Source organism: Balearica regulorum, chromosome 4, assembly GCF_011004875.1.
Source record: "Balearica regulorum gibbericeps isolate bBalReg1 chromosome 4, bBalReg1.pri, whole genome shotgun sequence".
NCBI lineage: Eukaryota > Metazoa > Chordata > Aves > Gruiformes > Gruidae > Balearica > Balearica regulorum.
The window spans coordinates 68,121,980-68,140,359 of NC_046187.1; the positions used below are offsets into that span (position 1 = coordinate 68,121,980).

The window sequence follows — 18,380 nt, forward strand, 5'->3', positions numbered from 1 at the left end:
ATTTTTCTCTTTTGTTGTATTTTTATGAGCTACAGGAGTGTCACATCTGGCAAGGATGATTCACCAGTAGTGACAGGGAACCAGCTACAGCAGCCAAAGAAATTTTTCAATACACTAGTGAAATTTTAGCAAGGGTCGCCTGAGAACCTCCTTTTACTCCTTTTTCTAAGATGTATATGTTAAGCATATTGCCTAAAACTGTGTTCTTCTGGGTAAATGCACAGCTTTGTATAAAAGGTAAAGGCACTGATAAAGCATGCTTTCCCCTGATACGACCCGAAATGATGATATGATGCTTGCAGAGCATTCAAAGCTAGACAGTTCCTAACAAAGCAGACGTTTGGGGAAACAGCATGTGCTGTGAATCTTTGGGCTGGTAAGTATAATAACAAACACTGCAGGCAAAGTTGGTAGAAAAGGAAAATAAATTAATCTGTCCTCAGTCTAGTCTGGAGGTGGCTTCAACTGTGGAGCTCTGCAGTCACAGCCTCTCTGTGGCAGTTGATGGTGAAGTTGTCACACTGAAGGGACTGCAGCTGTGCTGAGACAGTTACCAGACTGCACGCTCCCAACAGGAGTTGTTCTAGTGTGCAAAATGTCTCTAGTTATATTTCATATGGTCAGATTCTGAGTGGGGGATATTTCTTAATCGTGACTTTTTTTCCCCTCAGGTTCACAGCCAGCAAATTCCTCATTCACATCAACACGAAACATTCCTTCCAACTGTGGATATTCATTCAGATCAGCCCACAGGAACGAGGTCTTCAGCTGGACAAAACACACTTTTCTTTGAAGTACTGCAGTCTGAAAAATTCTTTTCCTTTGATTATATAAAGTTGCTGTCTCCTCTAACAGCACAATAGCAGAGGAAGCTTTGGGCTGTGGAGGTGCTGTTGGATCCAAGTCTAATGTTTAGACAATTTCTTCTGCTTATTTAATAATAGACACAGTTGAATCAGTTCTTTGCCTCATTAAATTTTCTTTGACAAAATTTACTTGACATACTCTGCTTAGTGTCATGCTTTGGATCTCTTACAAACTTTTATTTTAGACTCATCAGGAGTTTTATGAGTGTGGGACATTAAAACAAGCACATTTACCGTTGCATTCTCCCATCGAGAGACTGCTGGCCTTAGTTTTTATACCTCCAGTTTCAATTTCCTTTTAGTATCTCATATGGCTGGGTACTAGATTCCATTGAAACTGTCCTTTTATGAAGGAGGGGCAGACTAGATGATCTATGAATCCCATCTCATTTCAAAATGTACATACACTTAAAAGTATATGCACTTAAGGACATTATCTCGAGAATGTTCTTGATTTATTCATCAGTATTGTGCGTTACCAACAAGTAACTCAATGTCAGTAAGCATTTTTTCCAATGAAGTCCATGGAATTGTTTGGTGTCTAGAAAATTATAACCGAGTTTTTGTTAGTTTGCCTGCCAGGGTCAATGTGGTGAAGATGGACACTTTTCTCCTGCATGCTATATCTATGTAATCCTGAGTTCTATCAGCTATGACAGAGTGGTATTGTGAACCACAATTAATTTCCTTTACAATAGTGTGGATAACTTCACGGCTCATTAGACTGATGATTTCATTCTGAATTGTTGGACTTGTGTAATCTTGTTTTCTCTTCAGCTAGCTTCCCAGGGTCTCATTGTCATTGCTGTGAAGCTTCAGTAATTCAATAAAATTCTCCTCATCAATCTGATGGCCATGAATTACCAAGCCTTGTCTACTCTAGTCATGTATGGTGAGTATTACTTTATACAGTGAGTAAAACTGATCTCCCATCTAACATTTCAGCTTGCTTTATCCTTCAGACATGCTGAAAAATGTTAGATTCTGATATTCCAATCAAACAAAAACAATTTGGTGACAATTTAAACAAGTTATTGGCTAGGAAGCATCGACGAATGGTGGAACTTTGGCACTGAAGTGGATTTATCTTTATCCGCTCCACCACTACTGACCTGATTCCTTTTGCTGTTACTTTAGGTAAAGCTCAGTGTCAGGTGGTACAGCTATGGCATCAGAGGTAAGGCACTCACTGCTCAGCTAACTCCTTATGGATGGTGAATTTGTGATATCACTCCAAAAGACTTAAGAAACAGTCATGGAGAAGTAGAAATCACCGAGGCACAGACATAAAAATATTTCATGAATATTTTTATAAGATAATGGTAACAGCTATTTCTGGTAATCAGAAGTTTGAAGAGCATTTGCTTGCCTAAGTCTGCCAAATTACAATGCCATGACATTATTCTTGGAGCTATAGCAGAATATGGTACTTTCAAGAATGACATTAAGGTGGCTTGTATTCAGATTTTTCCATCTCCAAAAAACCAGCATAAAAGATAAAGGGAAGAGTGAGAAAAAGTGAGAACCAGAACAGATAATTTTCAAAATGAAGAATGGAAAAGCAAATACATACCGTAATTAACTGCTGTTAAGCTAGACATTCAGATAAGAGGATGCATGAGGTTTTATTATTTCACACATCTCATCCGAAACATTGAAGTGCAGTTGGTACATGGGGCAACAAGCCTGTAGTGCATAATTTTCTTAGAAATGTTAGGTCTATTAATACATGCAGAAGTTAAGTTAGAAGTTGAGAATAAGACTTGTCTCATGTTTTCATTATTTTCATTATTATTTGTGTCTCAGTTCTCACCTATGAATGGGAACTAATTTATCATTACCACGGAAACTTTTAATAAGATAAATAAATCAAAGATAAAAAATATTCACATATCAAAGTGAGGGGATGCCTATACTTGCCTAGGGACAAGTCTAAAACCAAGATCTCATTTCACTCTCATTTGTGAAGAGCATAACAAAAGAAGAGCTTAATGACAAAATGCTTAATTTGATAATATTTCAAGTAAAGCATCTTCTTATATGATATGAATTGTTCAGCGTGGATTATGAAGGCAATTTCAATCTGGTACGTTTTGTGTTCTGACAACTTGATATTGTGACATCACTGTTTTTCACTGTCATAGCTAAATACTGGAGAGCTTCCAAGAGGAACTGGACAAAAAGAATTAATGAATGAAAAGTGAGAAGAGTTTGGGCCACACACTTTTGACTTTTTTGTCATAGAACAGACCATGAGAAAATATTGTTTATAATACATAAATAAACACCACCATAGTTACACTATATTTAGAATATTACTACATTGTGCTGTGTTTTTTGAGTAACTGTGGCTAATTCTCCAATTTATATACTGAACATGTAAATACATTACTGCACTTTCACTTTCATATTTAACATGTATTTTTAAATCTGACTGCATTCATTGTAACATTTATTTCAGAGTAAACATTCTAATTATAGACCTTATTGGTAAGTAAATTACAAATATAAAAAAGAATAATCATACAGTGTAATTAGTGCATTAAAGAGTAATTATAGTACTTTCTATCAGCTAAACTGCCATTGTTTAAATATTCTTTTGAATTATATCCAGTGTATACACAGTGGCAATTGCAACGTGACACCAAGTTTGTCAGAACAACTGAATTCTGCCAGACTCATAGGGCTCAATCTTGAACTTAGCTAGGATGTCTTTATATTATGTTGTTTATGCAAAATATTTCTATTGCTGAATTACATACCGGCAGGAAATTTCAATTTGTAGAGAATCCTCTGACAGCTAAAGGTGGTATCACAGCCCCTGCACCAGTTTCATGCATGAGGACATGCTGGGAGGAAATACAGAAACCTCAGATAAGTCTTAAGTAGTAGCATGAGACTGAGAAGGCTTCTCCTATCAAAGTACAAGCTGAAGCAGATTTGCTCTTAGTCTTGCTCCCAAAACTATGAATACACCGCCAATGACTTTATATCTTCACTAAGATACCAATGGACAACACACAACCAAGTTAGTGGAGGCTGGTTAGTAAGTTGTAAGATGTCTACATAATGCCAATGTCTGCACAGTGCTGGAGTGAGGAGGTCTATGACCATTATTTGTAATGTTCTGCCTCAAGATGTGTACAAAGGGTTCCCATGGAAGCTAGTGGGATCTTGGGAGTTGCAGCACACCCCAAGGATAGCTGCCAGAAGAATGTAAAAGGACTCCTCTTTTTTTTAATTACTATTATTTAAATCTTACAGCAATTTTTTCAGTTCTGCTGGTGCTTCTGCTCATAAATGGGAATGAGCTTGATAACCTAATCGGTGTGTTTTCAAGGCTTATTGGAAAATCTATTCAGATTAGTTTCACTATTCTCGATTTGGTGCAGAGTGCTATGATGATCAATATATGGTATGTGAATCTAACAGTTTTGATATGAGAAGACATTTCATTTCATTCATACAAGGCTGGTGCATTTTTTCATTCATACAACACTGGGAAGTTTTGTAAAGGATTTTTTTTTTTTTTTTTACTTCTATATAATTTTGATTTTTAGAAAAAATAAGAGATGGAGGATTTGATTCTTCGGGGACTTGTTCAGTGGTTTCTCAACTACCTTTTCAACTATTTTAGTAATTTCAGACATTTTAACACAAGTTGTATAATGTTTTATTGTGATCTTAGTATCTCAAATTACACTCTCCATGGGGCACAGTCTTTTAATACTGTCACTAAATTGTTGCTTGCATCAGGAAAAAGGGGCTTGCCTGTTCTGTTTGATCTAAGGGGAAGACTGGCCATGGCTTGCATTTTGACATTTGGAAATACTGGGTAGAATTACCAAGTTCTGCACCAAAAGTTTGTTTGTTCATCTATTTATTTATGTCTAGTAAATTACAGGTATTTTAAACATAGTTTCTCAAAGAAATTCTTCACTTTATGCTTCAGTTCTGTGACACAGTATTTTTCTTTTTCATAGCAGGGAAGAGACTGAGATTTATTGTGGATTTCTAAAGCATGTCTATATATCAAAACATCTGGTTTTATTTGCATTAGATCTTTTTGTAATTATTGAAGTTAATTCTTACAGTCATCATGGTCCAAAATGCTACATTTTATTTAATGGAGTTCAAGGGTTTTGTGGGCACAAGACTTCTCAGAGAGCAATACAGGTCATTTATTTTTCCCTTGTAGCAAACTGTATTTAAGGCAACACTCAACACTAATTTCTGGGTGAAGTTTAAATATGTTTTTAACTTACAAACCTTACAGTGCTTAATTTGTGATTGCTTGAGATGCTGCCTCTAGACCCTCATCTTCCAGTTACTTCTCCATGGATAGTCTTACTAAATTGTCTGCATTCTCATAGCTACAGTGCCCCCTTCCACAAGGAAGGAAAGAGTTCACATTTTTCTGAGCACCTTGAGTTACCATACAGCAATCAATTAATTTGCTACAGACTTTTTTTCAAAATTCTTTTGGTTGCTGTCTGTTCCACTCTCATGGCATGATAGTCATAAATAATGACTTGTGCCCCAAAGGGAAACAATGCAGGCTGTAGAAGAGCAACCCCTTCATATTAGATCTTACTTCTTGTTAACTGCGGTAAGCAATGCTCTGGGGCATGACAGGAAGCTCAGCAGGATGACTTTCGGGTCAGGCTTGAAAGTAGATAGAGAAAATTTTGAATATGTTTACAGAAAATTTCTCCTTAGCAAGGGAAAAAGCATTAAAGTGCTTATTTGGGACATGTGCAAAGTCAACTTACATGACAAGAGGTGGTAAGTGACCTCTGGATACTGCATAGAAATTATATTAATTATGCAGTATGTCATGAAGGCCTTTGTAACTGAGATAAGGAACCTATCTTGGATCTGTTAGAGAAATGGGAACCAACTGAGAGATGCCATCGGAGACGTAACATGATCAAAGTGACAAACAGGAACTTTTTGTGTTGAAATGTATGGGATAAAACTGCATTTGTTACAGTAAAAATAATCCAGATGTTACCTAAGACCTTGGATGAGAAATTACCAGTGTAGATAGACAGTTGCGTCTAAGAGGTTATGGAAGTAAAGAAGCCCTATAGTAATTAGGCTTAAAGGTGATCTGGAGGTATGAACATATCTTGGAGAGCTAGGAGGAGACATCAGAAAGGCAGTTTAGATTGGGAAGATGGACCATTACTGACTATGTAAGCAAACCAAAATGATTTATATAGAGAATAGAATGATGACTATTTTATGGTACAGAATCCATTTTAACTCACTTTACTGGATACATAATTTCAAAAACTTTTGCCTGCTAATGGAAAGTCACATACCAGATTTCTTTCAACAAGAGAAGAAACCATTTTCATTTCTATAGTGTAATCCAAGAAGGAAAATCTTCTTTTCCATGTAATTTTTCATACAGTGCCATTTTAAAATTTTATTTTCCATGTAATGAAAAAGAATTTGGCAATCATTCTAGTGAGCCAACCATAAACCCATCCAGGACTTAAAATCTATGTTTTCCAAATTTGGCCACACCATTCTCTCCTGTTTCTGACTCTGCATTTTTTTTAGTCTGAATTTCAAGACCTCTTACTAAGTGACCTACTAAAAGTCTTTGTCCCTGCATTTTGTTCACTCCAAACTGAACAGAGATCACCTCTGTTCACCTTAAGCCAGCCTTGTAGCTATAAGAAAGGCAATTTTTCAGGACACAGACTAGAGGACATTCCTGTTACTAATAGCATTTCCTCAAAGTTGTAGCTAAGATATGTAACAGTGGGTAGTTCACACTGGGGTGGTCTGAGCTACGTTTACTCTATCACTGATCTCAAACCAAACTCAAGCAAAATCTACCTACCCATTGCTGGTTTTCAGAGCGCTGCTAGAATATAGACTGCAGGTTTGAGGCTACATATGCTCAAGCATTGACTTAGTAGGTCTTATTTAATTAGTGAAAGAAAATGCGATTCAGTGGAGTATTTCAGCAGAGAGATCATTGCTAGTAGCCATGATCTATAAGTCCCATAGCCATAACAGTGGCACGCATACTTGCTTTAGGGAACTTTACATCCACCAGGGAACATGTAAACAGTACAAGTCAGCCTGAGCAGTAAGAGATAAAATTCCAAATTTTGGATGGTTAAAAGGTCTTTGATGTTCTACATGAATAGAGTATAAGTGGAGACCAAATACATAGTCTCCAAATTTGATTCAATAAAGCTGAAACTCTCTGCCTTGCCCTTGGCCTCACAGTGCACCCCACATTAAAACCATTCAATAAAATTTGATACGTTGCCAACTGTTGCCTCCCTGAAGATTAAACTACTTAAGTTTTCAATTACCTATGATATAATACAACAAAGACACAAGAATAATGTCCTTAAAGCTCCAGCTGAGCAATCAAAAAAAAAAAAAAAAAAAAAAAAAAAAGCTATTTACACTGGAAGAAAGCCTGAATAAAGAGATGGGCTTTGCACTGTGCCCTGAAGGTCAACAGGGGGGGACCTGGTCTACCCATATAGCTTTCTAGTGTAGCTATGACAATTTGAGGTCCAATTTTAAACATATATAACCCTTGACATTGATGCACTGGTACCAGTTGAAAATGCTTGATCTTAGTAGAGCTGATACAGCTATTTCAATGCAAGTATAACTTGCCGATCAGTGAATGCGAAGGGGTATGTCTGCACCATATTCTGTTGCAGACCTATCTGAGCTAACTCTAGCTGATGATAGAGTCAAAAATTGTAGCTGTGTTAAGATGGCATTGAATCTTCTGAGAGACAGTTATAGTAAGTCAACCATAGAATTGTGATACTGTGGCTCTGCTGTTTCTGGGCTTTAATGTCTGCTTTAAATTATTGCTGCGCTGTGCTCTGTAGACAAACCTGAACACTCAGAATTAATTGGTTGGTCACTGCTGTGGTTCTGACTTACACAATATAGACTTAATCACTGCTTCCCACTCTTTGATCCCTGTAGATCTGATTCTTAGACTAGCAAGAATAATTTTCTTTCTAGTTGTCCTCACTGACTCTGAAGGAAGGCTAGATGATTTGTTCAGCTGGAGAAGTTCATGTTATAAATACATTAGTGGAGATGAATCCTATTTTTAATGTTTTGAGCAGAAGAGTAATATAGTAAAAGTAGAATCTTAATTCTTATATAGCTACATACCTATCACTAGGATAGTATAATCAAAGTAAGGAGATCTAATTAATCAAAGTGGTACAATTTCTGCATGCAGAAGATGCAGTCCCAGCCACTCTCGGAATTTGGGGATGAAAACTCCAGAACTGAGAAGTCTGGTGAGAATTTGATGTTCTCATCTGCAGCTAAAATGCTACTAAATCACTTGATCTCAGCTATTCTCAAAAGACTCGCAGCAGTGCATGAGGAGAGAAAGTGTATCTCAGGTAGTTAAGTCTCAGATCATGTAAGGCTCTCAAAGTGAAAAAAGCATGCTGATTTGCACTCTGAAGGGAAGCAGTAACTAATGTACTGGTGCAGTGTGATTCTTCTGACCAGTTTGACTAAAGAAGCGAGTCACTGCATCTGCACCAGCTGGAGCTTCTGAGTGACTTTCAGGAGCATAATATGTTTAGCAAGCAGCATGGTAATCTAATCAGTGAATGGAAAAGCATGACTGTAGACAAAATGTGGCAGAATGGGAAGAACTCACTAGTTAAAAAAGGAGAGCAAAATGAACTTCCCTCAGCATTTCTGAACCTGCATTTGTTTATATATTTCCAGAGGTTATAATTAATTTGATTTCTATGTTATAAATCTCATTGCTAAACATTTTAATATCCTATCAACGGCAATCTTAAGTAGCATTGTATCTTACCAGTTGTAAACTGCTGCATTGTAAATTGCAGCTTCAATGTGAGTTGAAGAGACATGTGCAAAAGCGTCTGGTCCTATTTGCAGTTAACTCCAATCTGCAGATTCCCAAAAGTGGCTCCTGCTGAAGTCATGCACTGGGACTGAATTTTGTACGTTTTCAAAGTCATGGCAAGTTTCTATTTAGGATGTCTGAGGTAGCAAGCTGACATCCCAAGGAAAAGACTGGTCTTTTATTCAGTGGAGAAGCAACTAAATATTGGAGAGCATGCCAATTTTCCTAAACGGTACTTTCAAATGGCTTTGATATGGGAACATTTGAATACTTTAATGTAGAGCATGACACTATAATATGTTATGAAATTACAGCAGATGTAAAATTAATATATTAACTATATTAATTCATATATCTTATCTCTTGGGGACCTATGAAATATCTTAGGTAAAGACAGCAGGCTCTGCCCTTAAGGGCTCTAATTTAGCTTTTATCTTCTTAGGTTTAACAGAAAGAACATCACCGACAAAAATGTAATGTATGTCTCATATATGAAATCATATTATCCATCTATCCATCCATAGAGTGAAAAAAGGCCTTCTGCTGAGTTTGCATACCTTACAATTATTTCATTTTTATTTTGTAGTAATTTGTAGCAAATCAATAGAACCTTTACTGAAAGTGTTGGACCAACCTCCACATTTGTTTACGCTGGTGAAAATCTGGAATTACTGCCTTGAAATTGAAGTTTCAATGAATGGAATTTGACATATACAAAGTGTATTTTGGCCCATTATCTTTTTGCAGTAAAAGGAAACTTCAGATAGTTTCCCTGTTCTGCACTGTAAATTCCTTCAATCATTCTATAGATTGCAAAGGAAGACAGCATTTGGCATATTGGATGAAACTGATGGTATAAACTGCTTATGTCAAAAGCAACAACATCAGTTGCTTTAAAGAAAGGTAAAAGAAACCGTGCAAAGAAGAGGTAAGGAATAACCTGCCATAAGGGCAGAAATATGGGCAAATACAGGAAAAGTGTATATATATAAAATGAAAGGGAATAATATAGGAAATGCATGCAAGGTGATTAAATCTCTTTTCTAAAGATATTTGAAAATGCATCTGTGCTATATAAAGTATCAGCAGTTATCCCTTTTATTAAATATTTAGAGTAAATTCTCTGTTTAAAAAAATGCTGGGTACTTCTTTTGCATCCAATGAATATTCATTGGGAAGTTCATTGGTGGGTGCCTATTCAAAACTGAAAGATCAAAAGGGAACTGTGTCAATTTTGTCCTTTTCTGGGTTGACTGCTATTTTTTGATGTAATAAATTGCCAATTTTAGAAGGGTAAAGAACAGAAATGGAAACGAGTATGCCTTTCAGGAGACTTTTGACTGTGCCATTATGAATAGTCTCCAAACAAACAGCTTGTTGCAAGCCATTCACATAGTAGATAGACATCCAATTGTTAGCCATGCAAATAGCCATATCCAATGGTCAGACAGCTGTTAGCTGGCTCTTAGAATGATTGGTAACCAGACTGTTGTAGAACTTACTCATGCCTACAGGCTGCTGGGTCTCATCTTTTTCTAAAATCTTATTAATAAATTGAACACGTTTTATGGGATCACCGATGTCTATTGCCTCCGTTCTCACCATTTCTCTCAGTAAGAAGTAGAAGACCAAACCAAAAAAGAACAAGTAGGAAAAACATGTTTACAGGTTATCTTTACAGACCAGAGTTTTATCCCCATAGGAGTATCATAGGTAAAATTAAAGCATTTTTTTTGTGCAACCATTGCAACACCTTTTCACTTCTAAGTGCAAGTATGTTATACAGGCACATGCATACACACAGAGACACACTCACACATGCTGTTACTTATACATGTATTTCTTAGTCTCAAAGCCATATTCTGAAAATGCATATACCAAGAGCAAATTTAAACTTTTAAAGGTTCATAAAAACTGCCACTGACATCTAGGAAAGTCTTTTATGAGTACTTTTCTAGAACACTGGGTAATTGTGCCTTCTTTTGATTGCGGATGGCTTTTCATGTCTTGGTGAAGTTTTACGTGTTACAAGAAGAATCTGACTAATGTAAATTAACTAAAAACACTGCAGATAAATTTAAATGAAAAAAAAAAAGGAATTTGAAAGCTCACTAGACATCATGGTCCTGGTAGTGCCCAGGACTGCCCAAGTGTGGTACAATTCTTTAGCTGGAGCATCCATCCTGTTGGCAGGACTTAATTCATAAGGCCAATTGTAATGGATAGTGGGAGAAGGTAGGTTTCTCTCATTTTTATCTAATTCAGTAGTTTCTGAGATTTTGGTAGATGATATTCATTTAATAAAATTGGTGGTTTAGGTAATCCTGCCCCTGGCTTCCTCCTCCCATTCTCTTAGACTCTCATGACCTCATCTTCCTCTTCCCTGGATGAGGTCTTCATGTGCTGCCTCTTCACTCTTGTTCCTGTTGCACCAGCCTGCTAGTGTCTGTTGAGTCCTCACATTGCCACCTTCCCTTCCAACTCTGGCAAAACCCAAGCGTACTGGCTGAACTCCACTAATTCTCCAAAGACACTAACATGTCTTTGCACTGTGTTGCTTCCTCAGAATCTCTCACTTCTGGTGAAGCAATGCATATTTTCCTGAACAGGCTCTCTATGGAGCCAACACAACTTTGGGAAAACTTAGCTTCTTGTTTCTGTACTGAATCTTGTAATGATGTCATCACTGAAACCCACAGCACTCAGCAGGAACCACAACTCAAAGGTTAGTGGTGACACGGGTGTGTTAAATTTGATTTCCTTTTCTTTATGGAACAATAAGAGCCTTTGGTTTCTGCTACCTGAGTACTTGAATTGCAAAGTTTTAGACTGAGATGGAGCCCTGCTGTGCATCTTTTAAAATTGCTGATTGATATGGATAAAGCAGCAGAAAGTTGGAGTATAATTAAATAACCTTCTGAGTTAGGGTACTCAGTTGAGGAGACAGAACCAAAGTTTCAGTTCTGCAAATGATTACTGAAGATATTTTTTGGATTCAGAATTAATAGTAAGATTATGTGGGTGCACACCTTCCCCATCACAGTACATTTCTTACCTACAAGGTTATGTTGTCTTTTTCTTTATATATGCTTTCTCTGTTTGTTGTCATCTCTTTCTGGCTCAATGACATTTTAATTATGCCAAACAAATAGGAACAATATCAGCAACAGAAACAGTCAAACAGAAGACACATATATAGCCATCTCATCCCCTTCTCAAGGCTCTGTGTAACCACCTAAGAAGGTCATTCACTGGGAGAATAAAGTTTCTTTTTAGAAGGTAGTCAACAGGTTTCCTGTCTCTGAATGAATATCCAAACCAGACCATGTTCTTGGCCTCCCAAATCTCCCAATGGAATGTAAACAGGATTGAAACACTTCGATCTGTGGGTTTGAAACACTTCAATGTCTGTGGGTTGCCATAGGTAGCAAAGGTTAGGTACAGCATTACGTGTCATCGTGATGCCTAAGTCCAGAGGTGACTCTCTGTGTAGCCATTTTCCATACCTAAAGTTAGGACAATGACTGTACTATACCTCACAGAGATATTAGAGGTTAGAGATCACAGTAGAAAAGGAATGATTGAAATAAGATCTAGAACTACATTGCATTCCCCCCAAAATATGAACAGTTAAAACAGAATTTGGAGGGACTGGAATAGTTAACATTCCTCTTGACATTTGTCACTGAATGACTTCTTTCTGAACATCATGAATATATGCATTTAGGAGCTTCTTGGAATATTGTTAATAAAAATGTGCCTTGTCCTGTGAGAGTTCCAAATGGCCTTATGGACTAATAGGTTCTCCCTCTCACCTGCTAAATGGAACTGATTGCAAGTGTTCATCTTTTATTTTCCATAACTATTTGGAATCTAGCAAATGCTTCCTCATTTTAAATTACTTAAATATATCCATTAATCAAAGACCCCTAGCTGGTATTTGCCAGGTCCTCCAGATTTCTTAACTGTGTATCTGTGTATTAATTACCTCAAAACCTGCTTTAATTCTCCTTACAAGGTATCTGATTTTCCTGTTGCCGGATGTGAGTTCACTAGGTGAAATTTACCATGAAACAATTTAATGGGAGCTTCAATCTCATTGTTTTTCACTAATTATTATTTATGTATCCAGTGCCTCAGGTGACTACAGAGCTTAACAGGCAGTTTAAAAAAAGGCCATAGCCCAATTAACTAAAACAGTAACTATTAAAAGAAGGTGCAAGTGTTTGGAAAAAGGGCGAGATGACAAGAATTACTGCAAGATTGAAAGGTCACAAATATGCTTATTGTTACAGGTGAAACTTGCCCATTTACAGCAAACTAAAATGGAAAGACTGGAACAAAGACTGAAGTGCTTAGCACTGGGTGCCTAACTGGAAGCTGAGGGCTTTGGAGAGAGATCTGAAAAAAGGAGAATCATTGTGCAGGGATAAGAAGCATGAAGCAAACAAAAGCATGTGTCCTTTGTGAAACAAAGAGGCTAACGGAAGTAGATTCTGTCAGGCTGCTGGGGGGAGAGAGGGTAAGTCAATAGGGGGGTTGAGGCAAACCTTTCCCTGGAAAATGAGGATGAGAAACTGTTTGCTAACATCCCTTGCTGTGCTCGGAGCTGCACACTATACGGAGGACATTGTCCAGTTCACAAAAGAATTTACTATCTGAAAGACTGATAGTTCAGTTTTATGCACTACGGTTCTTGCAGCTACCTTTGCCAAACTGCAGCTATGGCAAAGCTTAGATTTGGCTGACTTCCAGTGTCAGAAATTGTTGGACTGTTGAGGCAAGATCTGGACCACAATTCACTAATTTCTCCACTGTAGTGAATATGCTTAACAACTAAAAATGTTGCATTGAGTTTTTTACCCTTCTGCTTGACCTCAATATGGGTTCCACGAAGAAACTTTTTCTCCTGAGTGAAGATGCAAGGATTTAGTGCTGCTTTCCTGAACAAACCAGCATTTTGAATTTTGTAGTTGCAGCTTGTCCAAATATTTCTCCCATGTTTAAAGTGCAGATTCTTTTTTTATGCAAATTGCATCTTTGATGGCATGGGGAATTTATACAATTCTGTGCTATTTCAAACTTCTTGGTACCAACAGCAGAGACGGTGTCAAATCTTCAGCTAGCGGAGGTTAAAAGTACTGCTTTTAACTTTACTATAATTACCTTGCTTAACCACAGTTGAAAATGTGACTTTTGCCTTCCTTTACTGGAATATGGCATTTTAATAATTTCTGTATGGTTTTTATAACGATCTGTTAGCATCAGCACTAAAAATAAAGTTCCATTACCACATCAACTAACCTAAAACAAGAAAGAAAATTAAAGTGACATTTTTCTCACAGTGACAAAAAATTGTAAAAATTCCTGGTGCTGCATCTCTGCTGCCTATTTCTTCAATTATATTTTCTTATATTCACTAGGACTGTAATACTTGTTTCAGTAAAACCATCAATAGAAAAATAGAGCTGTTCCTTGATTTTGGCTGCATGCACTAGTCAGTAAGATGCATTTCCTGGTAAACTGCTTTTAAGGGTGCAGGTGTAGGCTGATCCTTCATGACAATGGTGCTGCTTCAATAGTCCTATGTCCAGAAGTGGATGGCTGCAGGCCAGTATCCAGTTAACTTCCTTGATACAAGGAAAAGCAAGCTATCTGTATCATCTCCTTTATTTTAAATATACTTCTTTTTTTTCTAAGTAGAACCATTAGTTTTTGTTGATGGGACTAATGCTTTGCATTTAGCCCAAATTACAATAGGAAAGGAGATGCTTAAGGGTAACTGGGTGATGAAAGGACTACATTAGAGTACAAGTCCAAGGGCTGCTGTTTCCTATTTGTAATGCTGAATCCACATGCAAGTCATATTTAAGCTATAAACGGTGGCGCCTAGGGAGTATACACTCAGATTGCCTTGAGAAACTAAATACTTTTATCAAATCACCAGATGGACTTGTGTTCAAAAACTGCTCTTGAACAACATGACTTTTCCTATATTCACGTTTAGATAATAAATGGGGATTTTGGCAACCTACACAATTTAATTAACATATTGCCCCTGATCTTTTATAGTTTTACTCAGAGTTGCCTACTATATGTAATTTCAGACTACAGATAATTTCACATACTACACATAATTTCTGATCTGACTTGTTTAAATAATCAGAAATATGTTGCAGTTCTACTACCTTCACCTTTGTCATCAGAGAACTGTTAGACTATGCCATCCATTGTCTCTCCTCACAGAAATATCATTTGCAGTTGGGTGAGTTCAATCATTTGATGCTATGAAGTTTTAGCCTCCAGAACAGCATGGTTTGGGCACTAGTTTGGAGGAAACTTTCAGAATAAAGAGAAAGGGCCCTGGCTAAATGGAAAAAACACATCCAGAGTGTGTGATTTTCATCATGGTGGTAAAGAGGCAGGTTTTTGATTCTCAAGACATCTCAATGGGGCAATAGTCTGTTTGGGTGAAACAATTTTCATTGTAGTAGGAGGAGCACTGATAAACATGAAGATGTTATCGAATATACTTCAAACCACAGCAGCTGAATAGAGTTCTGTTAACTCAAAGGTCGTTACTTGCAAAGTAAAGGGGAAGATAGGGTTTTCTGAAACAAGAGAAGAATAATAGTAAGGATACATGAGTTTAATTACCTCCATGTCTGTATATATATTTGAGGAATATGTCAAATGATCAAGAGGAATGATACAGCATCTGACAATGATTATGGCTTTGGAGGCATAATGGAAATTCTGACGGGTGGATTGTGAAGTGAAATCTCAGTTCAACTATAAGAAAGAAATCAACGGAAAGATGAGATGTCCTTAGTGTCATAACTAAAAACAAGCTCATAGCTATAACCTGACAATACAAGCGGAATATAATATATAAAACTGAATGTAAAGCTGAATATAATCAGCAATAGCTGTAAAAATTGATGGCATCTTAAAACCGAGTACTTTGTATGTCCCTAGTAAATGTTGTGTACCTATTGTGTACTACTTTTGTACCAGTATATCAAAGTATCCCGAGTCACGTGGCCACAGCCAAAGCCAAAACAATTTAAATGGCAAGGTAGTTACAAATATGACCAAATCTGAACTGAAGAGTGTGTATAAGATCTGAGCCACTGGAACCTGCAACAAATTACACTCTCCATGAAAATTAAAAATTTGAAAATAATAAATAGCTAAGACCAGTATTGGGTAGGGAAGAATACGGACAGTAATGGGAAGGACAGAGAAGGAGAAATAAGTGCAGCCCAAAGTGCAGGTCATTTAAAACTTACAGATGGGGAAACAAAGCTTTCTTCCTAGAGGGAGTCAGAAGAAAATACTTAGCTTTTACAAATATATGAGGAGAAGTGGTTCTTTCTAAATGAACAGAGGATAGGAATTGGTGGTTATCTTCCCAATATTAGCTGTGAAACTTGATTTTGTTGGTCACACATTAATAAGAAAAACCCCATTGAAAATGGAAGTACCATGAATTTTACATTATTCCTTAAAAATAATAAAGAAAATATACACAGGAATTAATTAGAGTGGCACTAAAACTGCCAACACTAGCCTAACTTTGCTAACATTAAAGCCAATGGTAAAACCAACACCGACTTTGACAGATTTGGGGTTAGCTCAGTGCTGAATGTTTTGAAAATCCCCCCCCCCCCCCCCCCCCCCCCCGCAAGAGGATAACTGAACCATCAACCACAATTGCTTGGTGAAGAGTAATTCTTGCCAGACGAGTTGTTTATTTGTTTTGTTTTGTTTTCTTTATGGGAAAGCATAACAAAATTAGATGATGATGAGAAACGTGGGGGAGGATACTGTAGTTTGAGTAGAATGGTCAGTTTGTCTCCTCATGGTCTCTTCCCATTAGGTCAGCGAGAGGGAGAATTTACCCAGAGACAGAGCAAGGCATATGGTGGTCTGGCTAGAGGAAAATGGTGACACTTACGAAGCTCTCTAACTTTCTTGAAATTTACTCACACATAGAGATGGACAACACTTCAACACAGGTCTGACTTGGTGCCAAGGTTTTGTATAACACCAAGCATGCTGTCAGCACTTTTACCAACAAATACAAAGTGATGCTACTACCTATGACATATATCGTGTTGGAGACTGAAAGGCTAGAAATGCAAGCAAAACACATATTTACCAGGAGAATGTGATTTTACCATCCAGTAACATGAGAATACTTAATCCTTATATTTGCTAGAGGTTTATCCTGAATACAATTAAAAAAACAGTTTTGAAAGCAGCTGTGCTGAGATGATTGTTAGAGATAATACTTAGCAAACTGGACATCACATCTGAGTTTCTAAGGCAATATGTCAGCAAAAAAGAAATAATTTAATTCAATCTTAAGCTCTTAGGGTTTACCAAGAAATAGCAATATTTGATAAAGAATACAGCAATAAAACCCTATAAAATTATAGGACTATTAAACTTTGTGATACCACATTGCCAAAAAAGATGCATCAGCTGCATAAAGCGCAAAGAAAAGAAGAATGATAACCAAAGTAGTGCCATGTAGGCTACATTTTGCAGAATATAAATTTAAATGTGCTAAGTAAACAATTTCATTTCTTTGATAGTGGCATGCCCTGGCTTGGATATCTTACAGAAATGATTGTGAAGAGATGATTTAACAATGTATTTTGGTTGACGTTTTTGTCATTTTTATCTAACAAGCTAGCTTAAGATGCTAACTCAGTTTAAAAACACCCATTCCCTTGGAATGGAGAAATAGCAACAACATTCTGGAGAATATCATGCTCATGATAGGCTACAAAGACAAGGCAAAAGATGCAGTTAAATCAAGAATGAACAGTTATCTCTTTTTTCTGATGCTGAAATCAGAAAGGAATTCCCTCCTATTTACCCCCGAGCCCAAGTACGTTCAAATTTCTTAGGATTCTTTCTGTTTGATGACTTTTTGTCTGGTGACATGGGCAAAAAGGCAGAAGAATACCACAGGCAGCAGGAGTTATCTCAAGATGGTTTTGGGATGCAAGCTTTTTCCAGCATTTGATGGGGTGTGGGCCTTTACATGACAGTAGCTGGTTCAAGTCACTGAGACAATCTCAAAAGGTGTGTCTGTACTGCATTAGCTGTGGCCAAGCACAGATTTTTATTCGTTGTGTCTATACTGCTTAATCCACCGTGGAGTTTCTCTGTTTGGCAAATATGCTTCCTTGCTCCAGATCTGAGCCAAAGTGTGAGACAACTTATAGGAGCACTATAGATGGCTGGGGAATTTCATCTTGCATGCTAGCTTGAGCTATAAACTAACATGGCTGTATAGACTTACCAATAAAGATTGGTATTATGATGTCAGACAGTTAGTAGCTAGGGATGCTGAGCCAAATGACCTCATAGAGGCCTGCATCTTGACACCACAGACACTTATAAATAATTACCAATATGATACAGGACACACAAATAGAGCAGCATTTTTCCCATAGACATTTATGCCTCAACCAGGACAGGGATGGCTCAATAACTTCTAAAGACAAGACTGTTAGTCAGATTTAATTTTCCCTCATCCCATCACCAACCACTAATTAGGAGTATTCCCTGTTCTTGAGATTTTTATCATGGCCATGATA

General features: G+C 37.1%; 1 long non-coding RNA gene across 4 annotated transcripts in view; it reads left to right on the forward strand.

Moving 5' to 3' along the window:
* The window catches only part of LOC142601777 (uncharacterized), a 50,402-nt gene that overhangs the window by 21,252 nt on the left and 10,770 nt on the right, over positions 1-18,380 (forward strand). The window contains exons 4-5 of one of the 4 annotated variants that reach the window (XR_012835397.1): positions 672-1,758; positions 13,059-14,183. This is a non-coding gene — a long non-coding RNA (uncharacterized LOC142601777). Of the gene's footprint in view, positions 1-671; positions 1,759-2,003; positions 2,205-13,058; positions 14,184-18,380 lie in introns of those variants that run through there. The other 3 variants (XR_012835396.1, XR_012835398.1, XR_012835399.1) reach the window with 3 other exon arrangements.